The following is a 17,061-nucleotide window of genomic DNA, read 5'->3' as shown; positions in this document are numbered from 1 at the left end:
CCATCTGAAGGCATGCAAGAGCCTTCCACATCACAGACTCAGATGTTGGAAAGTCAACTTAGTGTGGAAGTGTCTTCATTCAGCAGGCCTGCTGATAGAGACTAGGACATAAAGGACATGTATAAGGAAATCAAAGCAAGAAATGAGAGGCTTAAGGCCCAAACTTATGCTCAGTACCTAAAGCTGACTCCCACCAATCAAACAAGGCTAATGTCAGCCTTTGACATTAAAGAGGGAAAGCTGCAAATGTCTTTTATTAAGCCTACAGCTCAGCAGCCCAAGACAACATCTGATTTCAAGAGGGTAGACTTTAAAGTATTGGTCAGGGATATTCATCCCATAGACCAAATTTAACTGCACAAACAGGAGGGAGAGATGATATACTCCACCCTAATAGGTAAAGCCTTAGCTGCTCATCAACTACAAAACTCTTTGAACAACATTTATGCACAATTTCAGTTAGAGAAGGCCTCCTCATAGGCCAAGGGTACAAGGATCAAGTCCTTAGAGGACTTAGTGATCGAATTGGGACACGATCCCAAGGATATAAAAGCTACAGACCAGCTTATAAAGAATAAAAATGATGATATTGCTGCACTTAAGAGGAAATTAAAAATACCACAACTACAATATCCTCAAACTCTAGAAGTCATAGAAGGCCAAACTAGAAATGAGGAGTTGATGGACTTGGTCCTAAAGTTGAATGATCAATTAAAGGAGACAGAAAAGGAGTTGGACGCTTTAATTCAACTGAAGCAAAGCGACATGGCCACAACTTCCAAAGTTGTCATCCCTACAATATCCATAGCAGCCCCTTCTACACTGGCAGCTTCATTGGCACCTACAATTCCACTTGCCACAACATTACCAGTAACAGAAGAATCTACAACAAAATCAAGTGCATCAGGAAAGAAAGCAACAGAATTAGTCAAAGCCATGGAAGAGATGTCTATCTAGGCCACATAAATGAACAGATTAAGAGAAAAGGTGGCAATTTTGCAAACAGACTACAAACTTGCCCAACTTAAGCAAAATGAAGAAGCACAGAAGGCCCAAAGAATGAGTGAAAAAATCAAAGTCTTAGAGAAAGATTTGACACTAGAGAAACCCCTAAGGCAAACCAAGGAAATGTTGTGGGCCAATATCATTGACTCCATCAAGGATATTTGGCCCTCAATTCAAGTTATTTTTTAGCAGACAGAGTTAGTAAAGATAGCTACAGAAGCTATCCAAAAGGTCAAAGAAGAATTAGGAGACATGCCTGAGGATGCCAATAGACTCATCCACTTCCTCAACAGCAAAAATAGGTATGAGCTCCAAGAAATCAATATAGAAGATAGAACAAAGACCATTTTGGAAATAAGGAAGGTCCTTTCTAAAAGGAACCTTATGCTTAACTTAGAAAAGAAGTGCCACAACTTGCAGATAGCCATTGATAGGTTCATGGATAAATTCCAAATTTTGAGGGAGAAAGGTCTGCCCAGTCCATTAGTCATCAATGATAAACTTATGACACAGCTGGACTATGATAACAGACTCAGGCAGTTGGCTAAGGAACAAGCAAGCACTTCATCCATAAAAGCCCTACCAATAGGAAAAGTGTTGTACAACACGTTTGAGAACTTGTTTTTCCTTGAGCATGAGATAAAAAATTTATTCCTCACCAAGCCCAATTTTGCCAAGTATACTGAAGCTGATGAGATCTATAGAAGAATGGTGAATGTAAAGTTACCTAATGCAGAATGGTGGGAGACAATGACTGATTTACTGTGATAAATTTATAGCAAAAAGTTACGGCACAGTGAAAGTGAAATCAGCCAGGTAAACAGATGAAAACGGGGCAGCATGGTCAAAGAGTATCAGGTGAAAAATAAAAATTAAAGAAGATTCCTGTGTGAAACACCACAACTGCAAGCCAACATAATGGGATACAAACTCAACCATAAAAGCCAGCAGTTCCAAATAAAAAGGGACAACATGAAACAGTTCATTATCTATCTCTATCTTCTTGCAAGAAGATATTTGTATTTCCTTGAATAAATCTCAAGTTGGTTTTGAGATATTTTTTAATAATTTTTTGTATAAATACTTCACAATTTGAAGTATGTAGTGTGGATTCTTAAACATTTCTATAGACTTTCCTTGATCAAAGACGGTAAGTTATTGTATCATTGTTTGGACCAACAAGATGGATTAATGAATAAAGCCAAGACATTTCACTAGATTCATGTGTAGTGCGAAGTACAGACAATTATTTTCTCTTGTGATTGTTATCTTTCTTTTAGAGTTTTCCATAATCTTTAATGTATTAAACAAAGTCTTTCGGTAGAAATCACATGAGATAATTTTTTGGCCGATGCGTTTCGGACCAACAAGTGTGGTTCATCATCAGGACCAAATATTTGAAATCTGAATGTTATAATATGGAATGATATCTCAGAATTTGCTTCATTGCACTTTGTTATGACTATTGTGCATGTTAATGTTTTCTGCTAATTATCTAAGTTAAGGAATTCTTCATTGCTCCTTAGTTTAGGTAGTTTTCCTCTGATCTATAGTAAAGGATTCTTAAGTGCCCTTTGCTCATGATTATCCTTTATTCCTCATTTTGATCTCGGTTTGAGGATTCTTAAGTGCCCTCTCACCCTAGTTAAGATCATTTCACCCATCCGACCTAAAGACTTATACTTCACTCTGCTAGCTTGCCCTTTGAACACTCCCTTTAATGAGTTAATCCTAGTTCTGCTGCCCTTCTTTGACTCCATAGCCCAATGGTCCAGAGACTTCATTCTATCCATCTGTTATAAGGATTCCACCATCCAAAATTCAATACAAATCCAAAACCCCCTGAACTTTAAGAACTAGCCTAAAATCCTAGCAAACAAAGCTAAATCATATAGAGAAAGCCCTCTATGAGTCATAGGTTGGCTAGAGCCTATACTTAAAAGATTGGTTTGTGGTTACCTCAGTCTTTTCCTTCTTCTGATAGCTTCTAGGGAAAAGTCGAGTGATAACATAGTGGCGACCATATTGGGGACTCAAACACTCAGTCCTAATAAATATTTAAAAATTTTGAATCTATATTTTGAGCCTCTTAAAGTAATTTATCAGAAGTTATTTTTAAAAATCTCACAAAAGAAAATAATTAGAAAATTTTTGAAATTCTAGCTTCAAGGAGAACTCATTATACTTGGGCTAACCCAGATCCAAACCCTACCCCGGTATTTGATAATCCCAACCTGATTTCAAGAAAATCAAAAAAAGAAGAAAGTTTAGCTAGTCACACACCATTGACTAAAGCTAATTCATGTCCTGATGAGTGGTTGTTTTTAGAATATATTCCCTTTGATGAGAAATTTGATTTTTCACTATTTAAATCAAAGTTTGAAAGTGAAATATACGATATTGTTCTAGACCCTGATTTCATTGCAGACCCTGGAGTCCAAAAAGCCAACCAGTCAATTGATGAATACATTTTGAATTCTCCACAATCATCCCTGAGTACTGCTAAGACCCTGAGCTTTTTGAACAATTGTCCACCACTTTCAGTTCACCGTTGTTCCCTTCAACTTCTGAAGTGCATTCTCCACCCCCATTTATATCTTCACTCCCTCACCAACCTATTACATCCCATTTACCATCTACTAGTCATGGTTCTTCATCCACATCTTAAACCCTCCTAGCCTACAGTCATGGAAAACAGATATGCTCCTCTTGTTTTACCTGCCCCACTTGTTGCTATGCCAACAAACTACCAGAGTAAAATTGTTCAATTTGATGGCACAGGGCACTACACTGCACATCACCATGTCAATAATATGATAGATTACTTCGAATTGCATGAAATTGATATTGTGGATGTTCAAATGGGACTATTTGCTAAAACTTTAGCTGGAGATGTTAGGAAATGGTTTAGAGCATTCCCTGATAATAGTATTGATAGTTTACAAGTATTTCATCAACAATTTTTGAACAGATGGGAAAAGAAGAAAAATACCCTACAAATCCTTTCAGAATATGAAAATATTAGAAGGGGGCCTAATGAAACTGTTCAAGATTACTGCACTAGATTTAACAATATATATAATGCAATCCCAGTTAATCTTAGACCCCCACCTGACTTAGCCTTAATAAATTTCCCTGATGGTTTTGACACAGATATGGCATGCCAACTTAGGGAAAGAAACCCCCCAACATTAGAAGAAATGAAAAGTGTAGTTGTTAGTGTTGAAACTAATTTGTTAGCTAAAAGAGCTAGAGTTAGAAACAAAAAGAGAGGAATTGCTAAAGATGAAGCTTCACCATTTGACATCAAAATAGATAGTCTAGCAAAAAGTATGGAAAGATTAATGGATAGAAATGATAAGATAGAAAGGAAACCCCAATGGGATAATCAACAAGCACCTCCAGTTAGAAACCCAAACTTTAGAAAAACCAAAACCAAAACACTGGAAAAAATGGACCTAATCAGAATATTAGGCCTCCTTTTCAAGAAAATTATGCAGAAACATCCCATCCTAAAGACCCAGAGCAAGACACACAGATTAACCTGATGGGATTAGATGATGAAGATGTTGTTTTTCTAACCCAAGATGATTAGGAATTGCATATGCTGCAGCAATTGCAATTCCAGTCTGGAGAGTCATTTGATTATAAACAAGGTTATGATTCTGCCATCTTTGAAGTGCATAATTAGTATAACCTAAGGAGTAAAAAGAACTCTAATATCTCTGCCAAAACTAAGAAAAGAGTGCCAAATCAACCCAAAAAAATCAAAGAAGCCCTGGTTTCTAAAATCCTCCAGATTCTTCCTAGAAATGACCAAAATCCTTCTAGCCCCACCATTGAAGATATAACCCTTAATCAACCTTCTGATGATCATCCATCCACTTCAATCCCCTCTAAAGAACTAGTGGACAAACCTCAAAACACCAGATTTGAAAACCCACATAAAGAGGTCCCAATAAAGGAAAAGAAGACCATCCTACTCAAATCCCTGCTGTGAAAATTCAAAACCCTCAAACAAAGAAAGCCTCTTTGCCATTCAATTTGGAAGCATAGGTAGCTAAGCTAAAAATTTCAATCCCTTTAACATAACTAATCAAGAATGAAACTTACAAATCACAGATAAACCAAACTTTAAACATTGTTGAAAATGAGGATTCTATTAACCTATTTGATGACCAACCAGAACTTATATTTGGTCCAGATGTTAATGGCAAACCACTAGAAGGAGGAGTACCACCTTTCTACATTAGCCTTAGCATCCATGATAAAATCATACACAATGTAATGTTGGATTCTGGAGCCTCCCACAACTTAATGCTGAAATCAATAATGGGGAAATTAAACCTAGATATTACAAGGCCTTACAAGGACTTATTCTCATTTGAATCAAGTCAAGTAAAGTGTATAGGATTGATTAAAGACCTGTGTGTTACCTTAGTTCAATATCTTGCCAAAAGCATCCTTATGGATATTGTGGTTGCTGACATCCCACCAAAGTATGGCATGCTGTTATCCAGATCATGGGGAGCCACAATTCAGGGATCTTTACAACTTGATATGTCATATGCAACAATTTCTATTTTTGGACAACCCAAGAATTTGTACCAAGAAACCTTAATGAAATACATGGTAAGTAGTCAAGATTGGCCTCAAAACTTTCCTATCTACTCTGTACATTCAGACATTGATTCCTTCATCCTGTATAATGTTGATCAAACACAAGAAACTCTTTTAGACAGTATTGATACAGAACCAAAAGAAATTGCAATTTCTATTCAAAATGAAACTAACCAAACTTTAGAACTTTCCAATAAACAAGGTGGCCAAGTTGCTTTAAATGAGGAAAAGTTTGTTGCACCAGATGATGAAAATTATGAGCATGAGATATTATGGCATCTTGAATTTGATGGGTCAGTAAATAAGTTTGGAGCAGGAGCAGGTGTATGGATATACAATCTGGAGAATAATCACTCAGAAGGCCATGCATACAGAATAAATTGTAAATGTACAAACAATAAGGCCGAGTATGAAGCACTAATTTTAGGTCTTAAATTAGTTAGGAATCTAGGAGATAAAAGAGTTTATATCATGGGAGACTCTGAGCTAGTTGTTAAACATATTGATGCTGTATATATGACAAAGGACCCTAGATTAAGTTGTTATAGAGGAACTATTGTAGAAATATTGAACACTTTCTTAGAAACCAAGCTTGCAGTAATCCCTAGAAAACAAAATATGAAAGCCTATAGTTTAGCAATGTTTTCTAGCACTTGCAAGTTACCCTTTCAACCTAACCATTAGTACATTGCTGAAGTTAGGCACAAACCTACAATTCTAGATAATTTGAAGAACTGGCAAGTATTTTCTAATGATAAACAGAGAAATAACTTTTTAAATTTAGAATAAGAGTTCGCAAATCATAACATAGCTACTGATACATCCATAGATCCTAACAATATAGATAAGATAGAATTAAATCAGATAGAAGGTGATGAACTAGATAGATTTAACCCAACTAAATTTACTAAGCCAGATGTAGAAAACCTAGAGCAAGTTGAGATTGATGAAATAATTAATGAAGACTTTGAAGTAATTAATCTCAAATATAATTTCTTACCTAAGGGATCAACCCCTTTGGAAGACTTATTTGATTCAAATGATGTTCCTAAGAAATCTAAAAAGGATCCAGTAAGGTCTGATATAGAGGAATGTAATATAGGCACTGATGAAAATCCAAAATTGATCAAACTTTTGAAAACATGACCTCCCACTGAAAAGGGGAAATACATCAAATTATTAAAAGAATTTCAAGATGTCTTCACTTGGAGTTATGAGGACCTCAAATCCTATGACACCAACATCATACAACACACTATTCCCATAAAAGAAAATCGAAAGCCTTTTAGACAAAAACTTAGAAGGATTAATCCTATATTATTACCTTCAAATGAAAAAGAAATTTAGAGGATGTATGATGCTAAAATAATTGCACCAATCAGATTTTCTGATTGGGTCTCAAACTTGGTGCCAACCAGGAAGCAAACTGGTGAGATCATACTTTGTGTGGATCTCAGAAACCTCAACAAAGTGTCACTAAAAGACAATTACCCTCTCCCCAAAATGGATCACAGTTTATAAAGGGTAGTTCGATAAACCAGAATCTCATTATTGGATGGGTTTTCTGGTTACAATCAGATCTTAGTTCATCTAGATGACCAACCCAAGACTGCCTTCACAACTCCTTGGGGCACATTCATGTATGTGAAAATGCCTTTTGGACTAATGAATGCAGGAACCACTTTCCAGAGGGCTATGGATATAGCCTTTGCAAAATAAATTCATTATTTCCTTGTGATATATCTAGATGACATTACTGTATTTTCAAAATCTGACAATCAACATCTGGATCATCTAAGGCAAGTCTTTATTAAATGCATAAATATATGGAATTTCCTTGAACCCCAAGAAGTCTTTGTTTGGGTTAGAAGAAGGAAAGTTATTAGGTCGTATTATTTCAAAAGATGGTATCCAAATAGACCCTGCAAGAATAGAAGCCATCTTACAGATACAACATCCAAGGAACATTAGAGAATTGAAAGCTTTCTTAGGGAAAATTAATTTTCCTAGAAGATTTATTTCTAATTTAGCAGAGTTAATTAGATCATTGAACAATATGCTGAAAAAAGATTCAACCATAAAATGCACTGTTGAGGCTAAGAAATCCTTTGAAGACATTAAATTGGCCTTAACTAAAACACTAGTGTTAATCAGTCCAAAATTTGACAGAGATTTCATCTTATTTTCCTTTTCTTTTGAGCACACAATTGTTGTAGTCCTACTGCAAAAAATGACTAGGGATATGAACAACCTATTGTTTTCTTTAGCAAAGCCTTCAGGGTATACATTTTATATTCTCATATAGTGGCCTACGTTCCTAATTCAGTAGTCAAAGACATACTAACTCAAGAAGGTCCAGATGGAAAAATGGGAAATTGGATTGCTACTATTTTAGAATATGACATAGAAATCAAACCAACTAAGTTAATCAAGGGTTAGGGTTTATCCAAGCTCATGGCTGAATCGAACTGTCAAGCCCTGGATATAAACTTTATTGCAGCAATAGATGATCTATGGCGACTGTACTAATCAGCCAGGCCTTTATTGAATCACCATGGTATGCTGATATTATTTATGTTTTACAGAACTTACACGATCCTCCTGAATTATCTAGGACTAAAAGCACGTTTTTGAAAATGAAATCCTTAAAATTTTGTATATTAGACAATGTTTTGTTTTGGAGAGATCATGAAGGTATTCTTGTAAATTTCCTATTAAAAGATGAATCTGACAGAGTATTGCAAGAGTTTCACGCAGGTGACTGTGGAGGACACCTTTACTGGGAAAACATTGCAGATAAAATTCTTAGAGCTAGTTTCTAATGGCCAACTTTGTTTTTTGATGTTAAGAAATATGTGACTTCTTGTCACAAATGTCAAATTTTTTAGGGAAAGAAAAAGCTTTTACCTTTACCCCTCAAGCCAATATCTGCTGAAATACCTTTTCAACAATGGGGTTTAGACTTCATTGGTGAAATTCACCCACCCTCCTCTGCCCAACACAAATGGATCCTCACAGCCATAGACTACTTCACAAAATGGATAGAGGCCATACCTTCAAGGCAAGCCACTGACACTGTTATCATAACCTTCCTTGAAACCAATATTCTATCAAGATTTGGATGTCCAACTAAGCTCATTACTGATAATTCAGCAGCCTTTAAATCCAAAAGAATGATAGATTTATGCAACAAGTATCATATAACCCTGGGCCATTCCACAGCCTATTATCCTCAAGGAAATGGACTAGCAGAATCCTCAAACAAAATCCTGGTAAACATCATCAAAAAGTTGCTAGAGGACAATAAGAAAACATGGAACAAGAAGCTAGTCAATGCCCTATGGGCAGACAGACTAACCACTAAGAAATCAATTGGTACTTCTCCCTATCAACTAGTTTATGGGATGGAAGTTGTTTTTCCATCTTCCTTGGGAACACCAGTGATGAAGTTTCTTCAAGAAATGCAGGTTGAACCAAATAGTATCTAGAGAAGAATCAACCAAACAATTCATCTTCAACAAACCAAGGAAGAAGTCTATATCAGGTCTCAAGTTGTGTAGGAAAGAGTTAAAAAGATTTTTGATAAAAGAACCAAGGCTGAAGATTTCTACCTTGGTTACAAAGTCCTAAAGTGGGATTCAAGGAGGGAAGATAGAGGTAAACATGGGAAATTTGATTTTCTATGGAAAGGACCATATGTCATTTATGCTTTCAAAGGTAATAATGTTTTATTCCTAAGAGAACTTGATGGTATAGAAGCAGAAGGTGGGCCAGTGAATGGTTGAATGTTAAAACATTGTTTTGAGCTTAATTACTAATTTTCACTTCCCATGTGTAAATATTCTATTTTCAAAGTCTAGTTTGGATTGGATGGTGATTTTTGAAGTTGAAGCCCAAAGAGAAGGCCCTAAGCTTTAAAATATCCACTGTCATAAGTATTAATAATGCAGAGGCATAGAGCAAAATTTTGCAAGCTAACATCAACAGCGATTCAGAGGCTACTGATCTACAAAGTTCTTGACATTTCACTAGAAAATGCCATCCCCAAGTGGAGCCACTATTAGGTTCCTATACCAATAGGAGTCATAATTTTGAATGACTAAGGTGAAGCTTTGCAATATTGTACATACCTTTGCTTTCTGCAAATATTTTCCATGTTAAAGAAATTAAAATATGTAAAGAGGGCATGTCCTAAAAGAACAATCAAAGGACAAAAAGAATGAAAAAGGTCAAAAAATGAAAATATATGAACCCCAAAAGACAAAAAGAGACTATGAAAGTGTGCAAGTCAAAATGCCGCTGCTATTTACTTTCTACATAATAATGATTGTGTGCAGCTTGTCACTCATGCCACAATCCATGATAGTCAAAATGTTTAAACTTGGTTGTTTCATGCTTTGAATTTTATGTTTATAGGCAGTGAATAAATCTGACCAAACAGTGTAATCTTGGCAGATCATTAGATAGGTAGAGTGAATAAAAGGAGCTCATCAGCTTAATCTGAGCCCTTGGATGATATATGGTTAGAATTAGATAGTTTATTTTGTAAAGAAAAGAAAAAGATTGATAAGGGTTTGATAGCCTAAATGCACCCAAATAAAGTGAAGAAAAAATGGTAGGATGAGTAAGTGGGTAAATAGTAGAAAGGTTGCACAAATATCATGTGATTATACAAAAGCACTTATGTCATTGTCTTAAATGCAATTTTCAAAAATGCATAAGTAGAGGACAAAGCAAAAACAATGGTTCACAATTTGGTTTACTTAACATCCCCTCATTCATTTTAATCCCTATAACACTCACTAATTTCCCTTTCATAATAAAAATATTAATACCTATAGTTCTTTAAGTCAAAGAGGCTCAGAGCATTTCTCTGAATTCTGGTGGGACCGGACCCTCGGCTTGATGACTTAAGAAGGAAAGGTGTTAAATTCCCTTACAATTCATTCATCCCCCACACAGAACCCCTTTTCCTAAGGTTAAATTCTTTTTGCCTAGGAAAACCCCATGATAAACATATTTTATAAAAAAACGCATCAAAATACATTTATCCTAAGTACTAAGTGTATGGAAAGCACATAATGTTTTGTATACCTAAGTAAAATACCCCCTCCGCTCATTTCACCTCATATTAACTTTTTATTAAATATATAAAATTCCCGGAAAACCCATTAGCCTGTATATGTTTAACTCCTTTATATAAATAATCCCACCCTTTAGTTTATTTATAAACTATATGACTACCCCATATCCCACAGAATATATTAAAACCCCACCCACAGTCCTTAATCCCATATTAAAGCGCCACGAATGAGGTTAAGTGTTAATTTAATCCTATATCTCCGGTAATTAGAACCATGGCCCCCCCTAAAACTTTATGTGTAATTCACCGTGAAACTCCATCTCCCGACCACTGTTGGTCATCCCTCCCCCTCATCCATCCTTTACCCGCCTGATAAGGCGGTTTTCCTCCTGACTCCCGATGCTACGTGTCAAATGATGAATCGAATCAGGCGACCCCTCCTGAATAGCGCATGCACCACAAAAGCGGTGTGATGGCCCTCCTAAACCGCTTCCCCCCTTTTAACTGAAAAACCACCATTATTCATCAATCAATGAACCCTCCAAAATTAACGTTTTTTCTATATAAGCCCAATTACCCCTCTTTTCACTTTTTGCGTGCATTTTCCATTTGAGAACTTAGAAAGTCGTTGTGACCCTTGCAAACAACAAATTTTCTCACAAACCTCCGCCATTGCTCCACAGACACTGCAGACAGCCCAGCTCGTTCATCAGTCCGTACCAGAACCGTACGGACCTCTGCAGCCTCCATGACCCACCATTTACAGTCAATTTCGCCCAATTCCAAGTATTTAACCATGGAAAACCAACTCCATTATCAAATTCCAAGTAAATTCACCCTCGTAACAATATTAATTAAGTAAATTATATCAAATTTTACTTCAATTTCAACACTTTGAGCCATAACCATCTGCAAGACCTCCGTTTACCTAAAAAACCCTTTGGAAAATCCCAAGAACCTTTGCAGAAACCCCCAGAGCATAATTAAAATCCACAAGAACTGAATTATGGCTACCCCCATCGCCATGGACGTTAGACCCATTACCACTCCACACCTAGACCTAGACCACCTTCCCCTGGTTGACAGGGACTTTCAAATAAAAGATACCACTGCCCTAGAGCCCCTGCTCAAGGTGCATTGTCAAAGTAGGGACAAATACCTCAACCATGCTGATAAGATTGGCCTTTGGGAGTCAAATTTGCCCAAATACCAGTTCTCCCAAGTTCACATCTTTCCAGAAATTGTCCATATGTGCTATGCATGCTATGTTCCCAGCCACAGAACCATAATGTCTCATGACCAAAATGTCCTATTCACCATCACAACTGAGTCCATTAATGAAATTCTGCAGTTCCAACCAGGGCCAAACCTAACTCCACTCTCAATTGGAGACCTATTGGACTAGTATCCCAAGCTAAGCTCTGCAAAGTTGGCCCATCTATTCCAAACCTTCATTAGGGAGGAAAAACACATCCCCAAGGACCCCCCTCCATATGTAGCAGCTATTTTCTCTCCATGGGGCCAGAACATTGTGGCCATGATATCATGTGTTTTAGGTTACACCACAAGTGAGTACATTGATGAAATTATCCTTGATTTCATGTCCATCTATACCCCAGGACAACCTCCTGCAACCATATATGACTTTGCCACGTTCATAGCTGACAGAATGCATGAGTAGTTCACAAGGATGGGAAATGAGAGGGTGTTCAAATAATCCTTTGTTTTATACCATCTATTTCTATATTATCAGACAAAGAAGTTTCCTTTTACCCTTCAAAAGCTTGACACTAGGGGCCAACCCAGATCTGTTATTTTTTGGACCCCACTTTTCCATGAGTTTGGATCACCATATACCTACTCAAACTTTATAGATTCTTTTGTGAATCTAGTCATGACCATGCTCACTGGGAATCCTCCACCTAGGATTGGCCCAGAAATAAAGAGAGTCCTCCAGCTTTCCAAGCAGACCAAGGTAGGTGACTGGTACCTCTATGAAAACCATACAAAAATAAGAATATATGGTTGCATGCTTGCACTGTATAAATTGCCAAGATACCTCACCTTAGAATATTACAGACAGATCATCAATTCAGATGAAGTCAATTTTTTCAATGCCAAGAAGAAGGCCTATCTCAAAATCAAATATCAATTAGGTCCCTTCATATGCAATTCCAGAGAGGCAAGGAAAGAGGCAGACCTAATCTTGTAAAGAATGAAGTTCCAAAGGAGTTTTGTATCGAGATATGACCCTTTGGAATTCATTACCAAGAAGAGGCAAAAGTTCAAGCTAGGACCCTTCATCCACCACCCCATACCAGAAATAGAGGCATTTGCCAACCAAACTGAATGGGTGGAAGGTACCCAAGTAGACCAAGATAGCACCAGAGTAGATGTAGAAAATGCTCTGGTTGATTTAGAAAAGCAACTTGATGACAACTCTTTTCTATAGGTACTAGAAGAACAAGAAAGAACCATGAGTACCCCTCCAGTCACACAGACTCCTCAAAATGAGGAGAAAATTCCAAAAAGAAACAGAGAGGGAGATTCCACATCAGGGGTGGACACCTCAAATTTGCAACAGGAATCAAGTAAGAGGCAAAGACTAAATTCGGTCTTTGAAGAGGAATACACAGAAGATTTGGCACAAGTCACAAACACATAAGGAAACAGAAGCAGGCCTACCACTCCATCTGAAGGCATGCAATAGCCTTACACATCATGGACTCAGATGTTGGAAAGGCAGCTTAGTGTGGAAGTGTCTTCATTTAGCAGGCCTACTGACAGAGACCAGGACATAAAGGACAGGTACAAGGAAATCAAAGAAAGAAATGAGAGGCTTAAGGCCCAAACTTATGCTCAGTACCTGAAGCTCACTCCCACCAGTCAGACAAGGCTAATGTCAGCCTTTGACATTAAAGAGGGAAAGCTGCAAATGTCTTTTATTAAGCCTACAGCTCAGTAGCCCAAGACAACATCTGATTTCAAGAGGGTATACTTTTAAGTATTGGCCAGGGATATTCATCCCATAGACTAGATTGAACTGCACAAATAGGCGGGAGAGATGATATACTCCACCCTGACAGGTAAATCCTTAGCTACTCATCAGCTACAGAACTCTTTGAACAACATTTCTACACAATTTCAGTTAGAGAAGGCCTCCTCACAGGCCAAGGATACAAGGATCAAGTCCTTAGAGGACTTAGTGATCAAATTGGGACATGATCCCAAGGATATAAAAGCTACATAGTAGCTTATAAAAAATAAAAATGATGATATTGCTGCACTTAAGAGGAAATTAAAAATACCACAGCTACAACATCCTCAAACTATAGAAGTCGTAGAAGGCCAAACCAAAAATGAGGAGTTGATGGACTTGGTCCTAAAGCTGAATGATCAATTAAAGGAGACAGAAATGGAGTTGGACACTTTAATTCAACTGAAGCAAAGTGACATTGGCCACAACTTCCAAATATGTCATCCCTATAGTATACACAGTAGTCCCTTCTACACTGGCAGCTTCATTGGCACCTACAGTTCCACCTGCCACAACATTGCCAGTAATAGCAGAATCTACAATAGTAGCAAGTGCATCAGGAGAGAAAGCAACAGAATTAGTCAAATCCATTGTAAAGATGTCTATCTAGGCCATAGAAATGAAAAGATTAAGAGAAAAGGTGGCAAGTCTGCAAACAGACTACAAACTTTCCCAACTTAAGCAAAAGGAAGAAGCACATAAGGCCCAAAGAATGAGTGAAAGAATCAAAGTCTTAGAGAAAGAGTTGACACTGGAGAAACCCCTAGGGAAAACCAAGGAAATGTTGTGGGCCAATATCATTGACTCTGTCAAGGATATTTAGCCCTCAATTCAAGTTATTTTTTAGCAGACAGAGTTAGTAAAGATAGCTACATAAGCTATCCAAAAGGTCAAAGAAGAATTAGGAGACATGCCTGAGGATGCCAATAGACTCATCCACTTCCTCAACAGCAAAAATAGGTATGAGCTCCAAGAACTCAATATAGAAGATAGAACAGAGACCATTTTGGAAATAAGGAAGGTCCTTTCTAAAAGGAACCTTATGCTTAACTTAGAAGAGAAGTGCCACAACATGTAGATAGCCATTGATAGGTTCATGGCTAAATTCCAAATTTTGAGGGAGAAAGGTATGCCCAGTCCATTAGTTATCAATGATAAACTTATGACACAGCTGGACTATGATAACAAACTCAGGCAATTGGCTAAGGAACAAGCAAGCACTTCATCCATAAAATCCCTGCCAACAGGAAAAGTGTTGTACAACATATTTGAGAACTTGTTTTTCCTTGAGCATGAAATAAAACATTTATTCCTTACCAAGCCCAATTTTTCCAAGTATACTGAAGTTGATGAGATCTATAGAAGAATGATGAATGTAAAGTTACATGATGCAGAATGGTGGGAGACAATGACTGATTTACTGTGATAACTTACTGCACAGTAAAAGTGAAAGCGGCTAGGTAAATAGATGAAAATAGGGCAACATGGTCAAAGAGTATCAGGTGAAAGATCAAAATTGAAGAAGATTCCAGTGTGAAACACCACAACTGCAAGCCAACATAAAGGGCTATGAACTCAACAATAAAAGCCAACAGTACCAAATAAAAAGTGACAACATGAAACATTTGATTAGCTGTCTCTATCTTCTTGCAAGAAGATATTTGTATTTCCTAGAATAAATATCAAGTTGGTTTTGAGATATTTTGTAATAATTTTTTGTATAAATACTTCACAATTCGAAGTATGTAGTGTGGATTCTTAAACATTTCTATAGACTTTCCTTGATCAAATACTGTAAGCTATCGTATCATTGTTTGAACCAACAAGCTAGACTAATGAATAAAGCCAAGACATTTCACTGAATTCATGTGTAGTGCGAAGTACAGACAAGTATTTTCTCTTGTGATTGTTATCTTTCTTTTAGAGTTTTCCATAATCTTTAATGTATTTGAAATCTAAATGTTATAATATGGAATGATATCTCAGAATTTGCTTCATTGCACTCTGTTATGACTATTATGCATTTCAATGTTTTTTGCTAATGATCTAAGTTAAGGAATTCTTCATTACTCCTTAGTTTAGGTAGTTTTCCTCTGATCTATAGTAAAGGATTCTTAAGTGCCCTTTTCTCATGATTATCCTTTGTTCCTCATTTTGATCCTGGTTTGAGGATTCTTAAGTGCCCTCTCACCCTAGTTAAGATCATTTCACCCATCCGACCTAAATACCTATACTTCACTCTGCTAGCTTGCCCTTTGAACACTCCCTTTAATGAGTTAATCCCAGTTTTTCTGCCCTTCTTTGACTCCATAGCCCAATGGTCCAGAGACTTCATTCTATCCATCTGTTATAAGGATTCCACCATCAAAAATTCAATACAAATCCAAAACCCCCTGAACTTTAAGAACTAGCCTAAATCCCAGCAAACAAAGCTAAATCATATAGAGAGAGCCCTCTATGAGTCATAGGTTGGCTAGAGCCTATACTTAAAACATTGGTTTGTGGTTACCTCTGTCTTTTCCTTCTTCTGATAACTTCTCTGGAAAAGTCTGAGTAATAACAGATCCATCGGATCACATTGTTACCTCATTCTGAACTAAATCCGGCTAAGGCATTTGGCGGAAAGGCGGGCGAGCATGACCTCATCGAGAAGATGAAGGACAAGTTCAAACTTGTCAAGAAACCATGCAGGTATTCCATTTCCAGTATTACTGACCCCCTGGTGAAGGTTTCCACCCAAATTTTGGCTAGCAAAGTGATGAGAAAGTGTCACGCAGACGAGGTGTCGGCACTGGTAGTTTCATTAGCGGCTTAGTGTGTGGAGGGCATATAGTTCAATTGTGTGTGCTACCTGTGTAGTGAGTTCCTCGTGAAGTGTAGAGAGGCACAGGACCATAGCAAGACATTTCATTATTCATGGCTATTACTCTCGATTGTTCTGGTCGCATGGGAATTACTGGAGGACACCCAATTTCTTCCAATTGAGACATATTTTCCTGAAGCCACAAAATTTGCATCTTTATGGGCCACCAAGGATGTTGATCGATTAGGGAAAGAAAAGTGTTTTGGGTACTGATGGAGGCAAGCATCCGCACAACCATCAACCAAAAGTCGTGGTTGTCACCAACCGTCTTTGAGCAACTATCTAGGTACTCAGAGTTCAAAGCGGACTTCCATTGTGTTTACATCTAGGCGCGGAAGGATCCAGATCAGAAGTGGTATGATCTCCCCTACTTAGCTACGAATGATGCCATTGTAGAAGTCTTCAAGCATTGGCCAACAGATTGGCACACAACATTGGATTTGGCTGCCGGGA

Source organism: Pinus tabuliformis, chromosome 6 (genome assembly GCF_031772625.1).
Source record: "Pinus tabuliformis cultivar Carrire ecotype Pingquan chromosome 6, CPIR1, whole genome shotgun sequence".
NCBI classification, from domain to species: domain Eukaryota; kingdom Viridiplantae; phylum Streptophyta; class Pinopsida; order Pinales; family Pinaceae; genus Pinus; species Pinus tabuliformis.
This window is presented reverse-complemented; position numbering follows the sequence as displayed.